This window comes from Lissotriton helveticus, chromosome 5_1, assembly GCF_964261635.1.
Source record: "Lissotriton helveticus chromosome 5_1, aLisHel1.1, whole genome shotgun sequence".
Lineage (NCBI taxonomy): Eukaryota > Metazoa > Chordata > Amphibia > Caudata > Salamandridae > Lissotriton > Lissotriton helveticus.
In genome coordinates this window covers 438,691,953-438,706,783 of record NC_136065.1, presented here as the reverse complement: position 1 = coordinate 438,706,783, position 14,831 = coordinate 438,691,953, and positions in this window count along the sequence as shown.

Below are 14,831 nucleotides of genomic sequence, written 5' to 3'. Positions count from 1 at the left end.
GTGTAGGGGAGGACACAAGTGCCACTCCAGGCCTCCTCTGCCGGTCCATAGCCACATCCATCACATCATTCCAGTCTCCGCCAATCACAGCCATGGAGCGGGGGAACTCAGCCCATAAGGCAAACAAGCGTTCAGCTAAGGCCCATTGCAAGGGGGGGGGGCATACACACAGCCAAACACAACCGGCTCCACACCGACCTTCCCCCGTATAAAGACAAAATGTCCCTGGGGGTCGAGCCACTGACGCTCATGTACATACGCCAGCCGTCTATGAATAAGAATGGCCACACCCCTGGAGCCCCTGGTAAATCCGGCATGGAACACTTGATGGAAGCCAAAGCGCTGCAAACTCAGGGCTTTCGTACCTAGCATGTGCGTCTCTTGAAGAAGGAGCACATCTGCCAAGTCCCTCTTAGCCCAGCGAAGCACCGCTCCCCGTTTAATCTTGTCCAATAGTCCCCGTACATTCCAGCTAAGAACACGCATGGAAGCGCCATTGGGCGCTAAGTGAGGAACATCAACCATGATCACAATGCTCCCAGCCCCACACTCCCCGACCCCCGGCCCATGCCCCAGACCCCACAGTTGCAAAAGACACAGAGACCACGTGCCCCCCCAGAACCAGAACCCCAAACCCCACAAACCCCGAAGCCCCAAACCCCACTACCCCACCAACCCCGACCCAACCCACAAGCAACCAAACACCCCAGTTCTCCCCACCCTCACCCCCATACCTCAAGGAACAATGAAGTATCTGTCGCGGTATACGGTACTTCAGGCCCAAAACACAGCGCCCAAAGCCAGCCATACCAATGGATCCCAACTAGTCCCCCCCTGAACTAATCAGACACACTCCCAGAACCACCCCCCAGTCCCAACAGGAGGAGGCAGCCCAAAGTACGCGCCCCGAACCCCAACAAACATACAGTAGAGTCATAAGCAAAGCACCACAAGAAAGTTACAGACCATGAAGGCCCCGGCATTCGCCAAGAAGAGGACAATACTGCACCAGCCAATGTATGTCCCACCGACCACAGCTCAGCCTCTGCCAGATATAGTCACATATAGAAGGCAACCAGCAGACAGTCCCCATGAAGGGCGATCAGGAGCCTCTATCAGATTGATCCGTATCAGGCTGTGTGTCCCCCAAAAGGGGGTCCCGGGACAGGGACCTCCGCCGGGAGCGGGACTTGCGATGACGTTTCCCTTTGCCAGGCGGGTTGCTCCTGTCCTGAGACGAGCCACGCGACGATCCAGAGTGCAGCCCCGGTTGGACGTGAGGTCGGATCCTGACTGTCTCATCGGTCCAGTTGAAGACGGCCTCCGGCGTATCAAAGAAGAGGGTCTTGGAGTTGAAGATCACCCGGAGGCGGGCCGGGTAGAGCAGCGAGTATTGAATTTTCAGGCCACGCAGCTTGGCCTTGGCATCCAGGAAGGAGTGCCTCTGTTGGTGGACCAGTTTGGTATAGTCCGGGAATATCATTATTTTATGATTGTCATACAGCAGGGTGTCCTTTAGCCGCGCTTCCCGGAGAATGACGTCCCTGTCGTGGAAGTTGAGGAGCCTGGCGATGATCGGGCGAGGCCGTTCCCCGGCCGGTGGCTTCTGTGTCAGGGCGCGGTGGGCACGCTCCACTATGAAGCATCGCGACAGGGAGTCCGGTGGTAGCCAGCTCTCCAGCCACCGGGTCAGAAAAGCGTCCATAGGCCCATTCTCGCAGTCCTCCGGAAAGCCAACGAAGCGCAGGTTGTTCCGCCTCGCCCGCCCCTCGGCATCCTCCACACGATGCGCCAGGCCCCGTTGGATCTGTTCCATGTCGGCAATCTTCTTCTTAAGGGCACCAACATCTCCCTCCACTGCCGTGACCCTGGTCTCAGTTTCAGTAATGCGGGCGACTGCATTGCGAAGATCTTGACGCAGCAGCATCACATCGGCCCCCACCGCGCCAATTTTCGCATCCAGCATGTCGCGGGACTGTGTAATGGCCGTCATCAACGCCGCGTTGTCTGGTCCAGCAGGATGACCCCCACCAGCCGCCCCGGCTCCTCCACCATGGCCAGTGAACTTGTCAATGGGTCCTGTCTTAGTGGCGGCCGAGCCCCTCGTCATGGCGGCCGCTCAGACGGCAGAGCAGTGACACGCACCTGTATCAGGGCCGCTTCTCGCGATAGTCCACCAACTAGGCCCCGGCCGAGGCGTCCCGAACACACCAGGCCGCTCGAGAGTCCCTCGCCACCAGCCCACAGATCGGGTACACCCCAGGCAATGCCGCCCCGCCAAGGTGTATGAAGTCGTCTTCGCGCCCACCGGCACTCCTGGCACGGCGCAGATATGGGCCACTCTAGTTCAAGCCACAAGTTCTCCAACCGCCGCCCCAGGTACTACAGGAGCAGGATAGGGCAATTATCTGGGCCAGGCGCCTGTTTGACCCCTCAGTTCCCGGGGGGCCCCGCTGTGTCCACTCACCAGGGCAATGGATCCGGGCCGGTGACTCCGGGCGGGGACCACCAAACTAGAGGTCCCGGCTTCACCAAGGCCAGGTAGGCCGCAGATCTTCCGACACCCCCTCCAGTCGCAGGCCCCACCGCGAATATGGCGAGGAAAGGCAGGGGATCCCTCTGTAGGTCGTCAGGAGCAGGCAGCCCCGGATCGTGGCCAGCACAGGCTGTGAAAATCAAGGTCCCGGCCGCGCTCGGGCCACCAGGCCGCCCCTGCCGCTCCGGTCCCCTCGCCGCGTCCACACCACCTGCAGGTCCAGCCAAGCCCTGGGAGGATAATCACCAGTCAAATGTCCAATGTCTGCAGCGTCCCCCTCCGGCACCGCTCCTCGCAACAGCCCCCACAGCACTAGTCAACAAGAATGGAGGATGCAGCTCTCACCGGCAGCGGAGCGCCGCCGCCAGTCCCAGTGGAGGGTAATGCGCCTGCCAGCGGTGGGGGGCGCCGCACCCCCGGAAGGCGAAGGGTGCCGTTGACAGCAGCAGCAGAGTGTCTGAGTACCAGCGTGGATGACCTCAGGCGGGGGTCGCCAAACTCGAGGCCCCGGCTCCGGCAAGGCCAGGTAGGCCGCAGCCCTTCCGAGGCCCCCCACCGGCCCAGGCCCCCACCGCCGGCAATATGAGGATGGGCAGGGCACTCCGCTGTGGGCCGCCGACAGCAGGCAGCCCCGGAACGCGGCCAGGGAGCGGCAGCGCCGGCTCCGGGTCAGGTCCTCCGGTCAGGGGTGCCAAAATTGAGGCCCCGGCTCGTTCGGCGGGCACCAGGCCGCTCGCTGCACTCACTCGCCCCACAGCCGCAGACGGTCTCGGTGCGTTGTCTCCGACACCGGGCGATTCCCGGTGTCCTCCGCCACGACCACCTCGGACACGGTACACTTATCGGGGTTCAGGGACCAGGATAATTCCAGGATAAACGGCGGGCCGGCGGGAGCTCTTAGGCAGCCACGTCCGCCATGATCGCCCGCTAAGCCACGCCCCAACTGCTTTGATTTTTGAAAGAGAGAGCAGGAAACCTGCTCTCTCTTTCAAAAATCAAAGCGGTTTGCTTTTCTGTATGGGGAGCAGCATGTTAGCTGCTCCCCATGCAGAAAAGCTATGCCGGCTCACGCAGGATGCAGGGAGCCGGCGGGGACCGTGGGGGCATGGGGACCCCCCCACGGAGAGGGCAGGCCCTGGGGGATGGGGTCACCGGGGCCATGAGTTGTCTATTTAGTTTCTATTTTTCAATGTGTGTATCAAAGTTTATATTAGGGTGAGAGGAGGTGTGCCACTCTTTCACAAGGATGTTGTCATCAGTGATGTCATTTGAGATGTCATGAGTGATGTCATGAGTGATGTCACTGACCATGTCATGAGTGATGTAATATGTGACGTCATCAGCAGTGCATTGCGGTCGCGCGAGTTATAGTTAGCTGAACTAACTATAACGGGGGAATTTCAATGGTTTGAGTGAAATGTCCAGCTAACTAGAACATGTGTAAATCCTATGGTTTTTTCAGTGAATATATATATGTTTTTTTTTCTCTCTCTCTCTCTCTCTCTCACTCTCTCACTCTCTCTCTTCCCCAGGAAATGATGGCAGCACGCTGGTTCGCTCATTGTACTATGCTGTTTTCACATCTGGGAGTGGAGGCCACATGGTGCAATATGTAAAGGATGGAGAGGTTTGCTGTGGAAAAAGCCAGAGTCTTGAAATAAGTGACATACAAGGGTACAAGGAAATTATGGAGCATCCCCTTCCAGCAGGGACGATGTGGTTGTGTTAATACCCAGAGAAGCGGACACACCATAAACAAGATTTAATACATGTTTTTCTTGAAGGATCTGCGGAATTTTAGATCTGCAAATTTATTGATAGATCTAGAAGGGGAAGGGGGTAGGATGTAGCAAACGGCCTGAGCTGCCAAGTTCGCAGTCGGTGGTAGCCAGGTTCGAGTCTTGCGTCAACATCCTGCTATTCTGGGCAAATCACTTAATCTCCTCCTGCCTACGATTCATCACCTTGAGTGATTTTTTGCACGCTATAAATACTGGATCTTTCTACTAATATTATTAAAAATGAGTATTTGCAAAGTATGAAAACAAGCCTTAAAGTCAGCAAAACAAACTCATAGTGCCACCTTGTGCTCAGAAAGTGCAGTGCTACGCACAGCTTGTTTGCGATTTGCCCATGTGCTGTGCACTGCTGAAGTCGGCATAGCTGGTTCGGTGTCATGGAGACAGGCATAGGACTTGCACCCCCCCCCCCCCCCCCCTTCCCCATTGCCCGCTACGGATGGTTTCGTACAAACGTCGCTGTGCAGTAGAGGTTAGGTGCACAGGAGACTTGGCCTGGCCGGAGTTCAGACGTAGGGCCCAGCAGTCAATTCCTACATTGCACGGCCAAAGGCTCACTGCTGAAGGGTTTGCGCTTGCGGGAGGTGTAGCCACCGTCCACTGCCTCAACAAAGGAGTGTGAACAATATCATCAAAACTATTCACTAAAGAAAAACGATGTCAATGTTAAGGTTTCTTCTACTCTTAAGACACTAACATACCCTCTGAAAAACGACAGTTAAAGTGATGTTAATAAACAAAACTGTGAAAAAAAATCTTATAGTAGGCCAGTTTTGGTTAACAAAACTTTTACCTCCACCATGTTGTCTGCAAGCCGGTTCCTGCAAAACACACTAATCAGAGTCCCCTACACATGAACATCGTCAAAAATCATGTAGTGTGGGCAGCCAGGACTGAAGCTTCACGTCTCAAGAACAGGCAGTACGCTAAACATCTTAATTAATCTGAGGACTCAATGTCTCATGGCCCAACAGGAAGAATAATTTGGAACACTTACACTGTCAAAGCGTTTTCCACAATCTGTGTTTAGAAATGCACAGATGCATAAGAGCAGATTTACAAGCCCCTTGCGGCAACTTCACGCGGCCGTTGCATCACTTCTATGATGCAGCGGCGTTGTAAACAACGCGCCACGTTGCAACATATTTACAACATGAAGCATCTTGGGAGATGCGTCACATTGTAAAGCCCTGCGCTACATTATACCTGCGTCAGGTATGATGTATGTACGGTGGGCGTTCCGACGTAAGAAAGCCTCTTAAAAGTGATGCCGTGAAATATACAAGATTTCACGGAGTCACTTTTACGATGCCACTGTGTCAAAACCTTACGCCTGCTTGAAACAGGCATAAGGAGTGACGCAGCATAATAGAAATAGGCATTCCGAAGCATTGCTGGAGTTGCGTCGTGCTTGCGACACTATTCCAGCAATGTGCTGCCTTTAAGCCAATAGATGCATCATGCAACTATCAATCCTTGCGCCACGGTGGGCCGCATTGCAAATGCGACACATCTATGGTGGCGCAAGAGTTTTTCTGCGTGACGCAAATTAACTGGCGCATCGCTGCTGATATGCCGAGATGCGCCAGTTCTTGTAAATCTGCCACCTAATCTCTTAGTGGAACATAGTGTCCTTGCAAGGCAATATTGAAACCTAGTTGCTACATTCAGGAATTGCTATTTTGAAGCAGGAGTCCTCGTAACCAGGTATTTAGATGGGTCAACAACTACATTTTGAATGCAAAGCAGTATAGATTTATACCCATTCGTATGAGAATGCAGACTTGCACGGTTTTCCCATTAGAACTACGAACATGTACTTTTGTACTTTGATAGATTTCACAAAGAGTTTACCATCAGGATATAGAATTGTATTTTGAACACTGCTACTTTACACAAAGGCATCTATTTGTATCATAGGCTCCAGTGCACTTGTTTCTACAGAGAAACAGCCATCAGGATTGCTAACTCACTGTTCATTTACATTGCTTCAACAATAAAAGACAGTGGCATTTACCTGAAAATCTATTTATTGTGTGGCATTAATGTATTGATTAGAAGTGTTTAGTCAAACCACACAATATTAAATGCTTTCCATGTTTCATCTATCAGTCATTACGCTGAATATAATCAGGTCTATGAAAGACTATCAAATGCTGGACGTAGCTTTCTTAACATACGAGTTGTAGCTTAGTGTCTTTCGCAGTTACCACATCAGTTTTAATTATATTAGTAAGAAAACAGGAATTTTTGCAGCTGTCCCCCACTTTTTGCCCCTATTTGGACTAAGAGATGCCGTTTTTTTTTTACTCTAAAAACGCACTTGGAGCTGCAAACCAGGCTGCAGTGCCACTGCTCTCTCCCTAAAAGTGACATGTGTAATTGGAATCCCCAATTGATAGTAAGTGGTACCCAGGTCTTGTGTGGTAAAGGGGTACTCGGGGCCAGCAGCATTGTTGCGCCATCCTGAGTGACCCAAGTCAACAAGTGACAGCAGGCCTGTTCACTCCTCCATTCCAACTTTGTCCTCATCAGGTGTGACAGGATTACAGCACTGCACTTAAGTATATGTCAGTCACCATTGGAGAAGGTCCCTTGCGCCCAAGAGGATGGGTGCAGTACATTAAGAGTGTAGATATGCAAGTGCAAGCTTATATGTGTCTACAGTGGCTTTTGCATTAAAGCACGCTATAAGTGATAGGCAGTCCATAGGATAACATGTGACTTTTGCCCAGTCCTACCCGCGTTTACAGCTCCATTAGTGTATCACCTAAATATGACAAGTTTGATGTGAAACAACATGCCTTCTCTCCCCTAACATGATTATGGTGCCAAGGGAAGGCGGGCCTACACCCAGGTGGCTGCCCAGTGGTTGCCCACCTAGTTACTGTAGCTGACATGTGCTTTGGGTGGCAGACCCAGGTTTTCCTGCCCAGATGCAGCCAAGACAGGTTTCTGACCTCCTGCCAGGCTGCGTGAGTCCTCACAAGAGTCAGAACAAAGGCTTGAACAGGGAGGAGATCAACCCCACCCCCCTGCCCAAAGTGGGCTAGTGAAGTGACACATCAGAGCGTTAAGCTTCAAAGGCTGCACCACCTCTGATAAGCATCTGGGCTATCCCCATGAGGAGGACACAGCCCTCCCCTTACCTCACGCACACATGGAGCCTGGCAAGACGGGAAATTAGCAGGAGGTGTACACCTCCAGGAAGGCTGGCCACACCTCTAGAGTGAGCAGCCTGATCTGTACACATAACGTTAATTTCTGCCATCTTTAGGATGGTAGAAATAGTGGGCTTTGAGTAGAAAAGGTGCCCTACACCACTGGATGTGGTCATCTTATGGGCAGACTAGCTGAAAGGAATAGCTGCCCATTCGCTACTAGCTCCCATATCCCTAACTACCCTAAATCTAGGATTTAAAGAACCCCTTTGAAACCAGAACCTCAGTTCTGATAGACTTCTTTCAAATGAAGACACCAAGAAGACAGTTTCCCCCAGTAACAAGGGGTGCACAAACTAAGGGAACCAAACCCTGGACCTTTGGCAACACCGCTTGGAACTGTGTGATCAACTTCCGTACTTGGCCAAAACTCAGCACTCCCTGGCAGAGGGGCTGCTGTAGAATCCAGAAGCAGCACCAGACTTCCCTAGATTAGTGGTACCAGTCCCCTAGAAAGTGCAGGTAAAAAAAACTCTCTGCATCCAAAGAATCACTGGCTATCAGGCCTTCTGAGGGATCGCCCAAAGTAAATGGTGAAGTGCATTCTGGGATTTGTAGTCTGGGTAAGAATAAAAAGCGAAATATCAGAAAGTGGGTCAATGGACTTTTTTATACAATATTACACATATCGCTTCCAAAGGCAGGCGTATATCTTCTTGGTGAAGGGACGCATTTCTGCCAGAATAACATTTCAGACTTCAGGAGGAAGGTCCACAGCTATCAAATGCTGCTGCTCAATCTCCTTGCAAGATGGTGGAGAGCTGACAGGTTCAGGTGGAGGACCCCAACTTGCTGGTGTGACAAAAGATCCACCCAAAGGGGCAGCCTGATCAGAGGATCGATGGCCATGCTCAATAGCTCGGGATACCAGACTCTCCGTGCCCACTCTGGAGTCACAAGACTGATTTGGGCCCTGTCATTCTCTGGGTCAGAGTGTTATGGGCGGAAAGGCATACAGGAGGCCTGGGCTCCACTTGAGATGAAAAGCGTCTCAGAGCGAGTGCCGCCTTGGAAATTCCAGCACGCAAAACTGCTGACATTGTACGTTTTCGTGGAGGCAGACAGATCTAACCAAGGCTCTTTCCACTACTGAAAGAGACCATGTGCCACTTCCGGTTGGAAAGGGTATTCGTGACCTGCTCGACATCGATGGCTGAGTTTGTCTACCTTGGCATCCAGAGAACCTGCCAGGAGTTGAACCACCAGGGAAATGCCATGCTACTCCAGTCATGTCCAGAGAAGCAGGGACTCATGACAAAGGATCCATGTGCCCCGCCCTTTTTTTGCAGTACTACATGGCAGTGGTGTTGTCTGTGAAGGTAAACAACCTTTACAACGCAACTTTTACCACGCAGTGCCTTTACGACGCAACTTTTACAACGCAAACTATTACAACGCATTGCGCTGGGGGCGCTCTAGGATAGGGAATGTGTTTAATGTACTATCCACGGGGACTGGAGTTGGAATAGTAAATTAAACAATTCACTATCCAGCGCCTAAAAACACTATGTGTTGTAATGGTATGCGTTGTAAAAACCGTGTTGTAAAAGCATGCGATGTAAAAGCATGTGTTGTAATGTCATACATCCGTCTGTGAACACTTTTATCAGCATTCCCTTGATGGAGGGTAGAAAGGCTTTCACTGCCAGTTGGACGCATGGAGCTCCAACAGCTAGATGTGGAGCCTGGATTCTGTCAGAGACTAGAGTCCTCAGATCTCAACCTCTCCCAGATGGCTGCCACAACCCAGGAGTGACGCATCTGTACTACTGGTGAGATCTAGTTGGAGAAGAGAGAGGGGTCTGCCTCTGACCCAATCGCGGTTCGTTAGCCACCACTACAAAGCCTTTACAGTCCCCTCTGAGATCTGGAACCCACTGCGCCCACTGGAACTTAAGGTCCCACTGCAGAGCCCACAAATGCCATCTAGCATGTGTGACTAGCAGGATGCAGAAAGCCCAGAAGCCTCAGAGTCAGTCTCACTTTTTGATCAATAAATACTTTTTTTCTTTTCAGTTTACTGTTCAAATCCTCTGCGCCGAGACACCCTCGGGTATTTGTGCGCATTACAAATTGAATAAACATAAACATAAACATAAACATCACTAAAATCCAGGATAGAGGCTGAAACATCGGTATCATTCATAGCCCGAATATCCTGGACTCGCCTCTCGGGAGGATAAGCCCAAAACTGCACTGTGTCCAGAACAGCTCTGATGAAAGGGAGCGCCTGAGAGGAACTCAGGTGTTACTTTGGCACATTGGTAGTGAACCCCAGCGAATGCGCAGGAAGTCTGCCATAGCCTGGAGGTGGGAGACAACAGTCGGCCCGAGTCCGCCTTCAACAGCCAGTTGTCGAGATAGGGGAATACTGACATTCCTGATCCCCTCAGATGACCTGCAACCACCGCCATCACTTTTGTGAACACCAGAGGGGAGTTGGTAAGGCCAAAAGGGAGCACAGTGAAATGCAAGTGCTTGTGGCCAACCGTGAACCGCATCTAATGCCGGTGGGAAGGCAGGATGGGGATATGGAAATAAGAGTCACGCAAGTTCAATGCACCCATCCAGTCTACTGGTTCCAGGACAGAAAAGACTTGAGTTAGCGTGGCCTGAATTTCTCCTTTTTAAGGAAGAGTTTGAGGGCTTGGAGGTTTAGGATACGACGAAAGCCCTTGTCCTTTTTGGGGGGCCAGACCGAAGCCAGAATAACAACCACAGCCTACTCTGGCCACAGAAACCTCTCTATGGCTCACTTGGCCAAGAGAGCAATGACTTCCTTGCAGAGCAAGGATAAATGATTCTCCTTCAGCTGGTTGTAAGATGGAGGCATGGTGGGAAGCGTGGACTGAAAGGGGAGGGGAGTTGCCACTTTGGACGGTCTGCAGAATCCACCTGTCTGATGTTTATGGACTGCCAGTAGGGGAGGTGATGGCGGATCCTGCCAGAAACTGGACACCTATAATCTAAAGAGCAAGATTAGGAACATTTGGAGACTGCAGCTGCTGGGGGCGCTGGCTGGACCAGACCCTGGGTACCTGACCCACAAGGCTGGTAGGAACCACGCCCTCATCCACGCAGATACTGGGAAGCTTACTCAGCTCGGTGACCGGGACAGGTTTGGTGCAGTTTAAACCCCCTTTTGTAGCCACGAAAGGCAGACTGGGGATGACCTGGGGCAGCCGAGAGGACTTGGCCATAACCCGCAAGACCTTAAGGCGCACCAGCGCCAAGTCTGCCTGGGCTTTTAAGAGATGACTACCATCAAAGTGCATGTCCATAAGGGAAGCTTGAAAATCCCCCGAGAAGCCATTCATTCTCAGCCAGGTGTGACGCCTCAGGGCCATCATAGAGGAAAATGCTCTGCCCAGCAAGTCAGTTGTGTTCAAACCACAACGGATCGTGAACTTTGTTGCGTCTCTCCAGTATGTAATGACTTGGGAGAAGAGGGTCTGTGTCTCCTCCGGGACCTGTGGCAGCACTTGCGCATCCATATCCCACAGCATGTGCGAATAGCAGCCTAATAGACATGCGGTGTTGACAGACCCAAAGCTAGGTTGGCGGAAGAAAATATTTTCTCCCCAAGAAGTCGAGCCTCATGGATTACCTCTCCACGGGTGCAGTGGGGAATCTGTTCTGGGATGCTGAAGCTTGGACCACTAAGCCCTCAGAGGTAGGTAATTGAGTGAGGAAGTTTGGGACCCCCAGGAGCGGGGGGGTGGGGGAGGGGGGTGGTGACGGGCAACCGTCCTATTCACAGGAGCCCCTCTGCTGGGTTTGGACCAGGTTCTCAGAAGGAAGTCTGTGAAGGCCTCGTTGAATGGAAATAAAGGTTCTGAAGAAGGAACTCCCGGTTGTAGCACCTCAGTCAAGAGATTAGTCTTGACTGCCACTGAGTGCAGCTGAAGGCCAAGGACCTTTGCCGCTCTCCGCACCACCATAGCATAAGAAGATCCCTCCTCCATAGCCACAGTAGGGGGAGAAAGCATGCCTGGATCTGAAATTGTATCCAGTCCACAGACATCACCCAGTTCCTCTCACTAGTCCATTTGGGGCTCATATGACTGGTATTCTAGAGGGTTCAGCGACCCCTCCCACTCCTCCCAGAGGACTAGCTAATAGGAATAAGGCTCAGGATCCAATGTAGGACTCAAAGGCCCTGCCGGCGATTGAGTCGGGCGATGCCGGATTCAGGGATGTTAATGGGGCTGGTGCTGCCGGTTCGTGCCAGCAGCACCAGGATCAGCGTCAGGGTTGAAGTGGTACGATTAGCACTGATCTGGATATATTATCGGATCCACGGGGGCCGCCGGAACTGTCGGTGTGAAAAAAGATGCTCCCTGACCCTGCGGGCCCTAGAGTGGATGAAGCTGCCCAAATATGAGGCGCAGGGCCTCATAAAACTCTTTAAGTTGGGTGGGTGGTCGCTCCAGCTCCTGAACATCTGGGGAGGCGCAGAGCCGACCCAGGCTCCAAAGAACAAGGTCTCGGATGCCACTGCTCCTTTGTCTCGGCGGTCGACTGAAGAGGTGAAGAAGTAGAGCGCTTCAACTTCTTACTCTTCTTCTTGTTCCTCTTACCTGAATGTCCCAAGATCTTGAATGGTACAAAGAAGACTTGGACTCTGTGAACGATCTGAGGACCTCGATTTTCTCAAAGTCGTGAGCTGAGCGCCTAGCAGAATCAGGGACTGCTCCCTCAAAGCCTTCAGTGCCATGGCACGGCAATTGGAGCAAGACATTGTGTCATGGTCATGCTCCAAGCACCACAGTCAGACAGGGAGCGGAACCGTCACAGACATCACCCGGTGACAGGCTTCGCAGGGCTTAAAACCTGTCCTCTGTGATGACATCTTCGACAAACCAGGAGGAAGCCTCAAAAACAGCTGACAAAAAGTCATAAAATTCCTGTTGTACAAGTTACTACTTGTGTAACGATATATCTGTAAGAGACATTAGTTAGCTATAGATTCCTTACCTTAGAATAGATACCCCAACAATACCAATGGGTCTGCGAACAGGATTCCACCAGAATGTCACAGAGCACAGAACGGCCAAAAAAGCCCAACTCTCCGGACCGGACTGTAAAGGCAGTAGTGCTTTGTAAACATGTGCATGCGAGGCCCACGTAGCTGCCTGACAAATGTCCTGCAAGGGAACACCGCGTCCCAAGGCAGTAGTGGCTGCAGTCGCCCTGGTCGAATGGGCACGCAGCCCCACAGGAGACTCCTTCTTGGCCAAGGAGTAACATGCTTTGATGCACAGAACAACCCACCGGGAGATGGTCCGTTTGTGTGCTCCGGTTGGGGAAGGGAGATGGAGCTGCCATTGACCCAATCGCAATTCGTGAGCCACCACTGCAATTGTCGTGCAGTGCCCTCCGAGATCTGAACATGATCGGACAGGTTGCCCTGATGTTGCGCCCACAGGAACTTCAGGTCCCACTGCAGAGCCCGCATATGCCATCTGGCATGTGTCACTAGAAGGATGCAGGAGGCCATCAGGCCCAGAAGTCGGAGGGTCATCCTGACCGAAACCCAGGATGGAGGATGAAAGATCAGAATCAGAGCCTAAATATCCCGGACTCGTTGCTCGGGAGGATAAACCCGAAACAACGCCAAATCCAGAACCGCTCCGATGAAGGGGAGCTTCAGAGAGGGACTCAGGTGCGACTTCGACATATTGCTGGAGAACTTCAGACAGTACAGGAGGTCGGCCGTAGTCTGGTAGTGGTTGACGACTGCCTGGGGCGTTCCCGCCTTCAACAACCAGTCGTCGAGGTAGGGGATGACTGACGCCTCGGACCTGCGCAGAAGAGCTGCAACCACCGCCATCACCTTCATGAACCCCCGAGGGGCACTGGTAAGGCCAAAAGGGAGCACAGCAAAATGAAAATGCTCCTGGCCTACCGTGAACCGCAGGTAGCGCCGGTGGGCCGGCAGGACAGGAATGTGAAAATTAGCATCCTGCAAGTCCAGCGCCACCATCCAGTCTCCAGGGTCGATAGCAGTCAGGACCTGAGCCAGAGTTAGCATTTTGAACTCAACCTTCCGGAGGAAGCGATTGACGTCCTGGAGGTCCAACATGGGGCGCAGGCCCCCCTTGTCCTTCTTGGGGACCAGAAAGTATTGGGAATAACAACCACTCCCTACTCCCTGTCCGGGAACGCACTCGATGGTGCCCTTGGCCAGGAGGGCCGAGAATTCCTGTTGGAGAAGTACCAAATGATCCCCCGACATGCGGTGGCACCGAGGTGGCATGGCTGGAGGGGAGGACTGAAAGGGAAGGTTGTAACCTTGTCAGATTATCTGCAGTACCCACTTGTCTGATGTAATCTCGCCCCAGGGTGAGGTGGTGGCGGATCCTGCCACCCACCGGAGTGGGGTGCTCCCCGAAGCTCAGATTAGGAAAGTTTGGAGGTGGAATCAGCGAGGGTGTAGGTGGACAGACCCGCACGCTGGTTCCCCCGATCCGCCCCTGCGGACACAGCAACCACGACAGCGCTGAGGCTGGTTCTGCGCAAGCTTGTTGGAGGGGCGTGCCTGGGTGGTTTTACCATGGCCACGAAAGGAACGAAAACCAGGAGTGGCCGGGTTCTTAGTAGAAAGACCCAAGGACTTGGCCGTAGCCCGCAAGTCCTTAAAGCGCTCCAGTGTACTGTCAGGCTTGTCGCCAAACAGGCGGGTGCCATCAAAAGGCATGTCCATGAGTGAGCTCTGGTCATCGGATGAGAACCCAGTCGAACCCAACCAGGCGTGGCGCCGCAACGCCACAGTTGTAGAAATCGCCCTGCCCAATGAGTCGGCGGTGTCCAACCCACACTGAATGGCGAACTTAGCCGCATCCTTATCTTCAGCAATCACCTGAGAAAGGACAGCCTGCACCTCCTCAGGACACTGAGGCAACACCTGAGCAACGGCATCCCACACCGCCTGGGAGTAGCGGCCCAACAAGCAGGCGGTGTTCACCAACCGCAGCCCCAAGCTCGCCGAAAAGAACAACCGCTTCCCAAACTGGTCCAGTTTTTTTAGAGTCCTTATCCAGCGGGGCCATGGGAAAGGCACTCTGCGACGTCGAGGTCTGAATGACCAGGCTCTCAGGCATAGGGTGAGTGGTCAAGAAAGCAGAGTCACCGGGCACTGGTCGGTGGCGTCTGGCGACGTTTTTATCCACCGGGGCCCCCGTGGCTGGCCTCGAACAAGTGCCCAAGAGGACCTCTGTTAGGGCGTAATTGAAGGGAAGCAACGGCTCCGACGAAGTAGATGCCGTCTGGAGC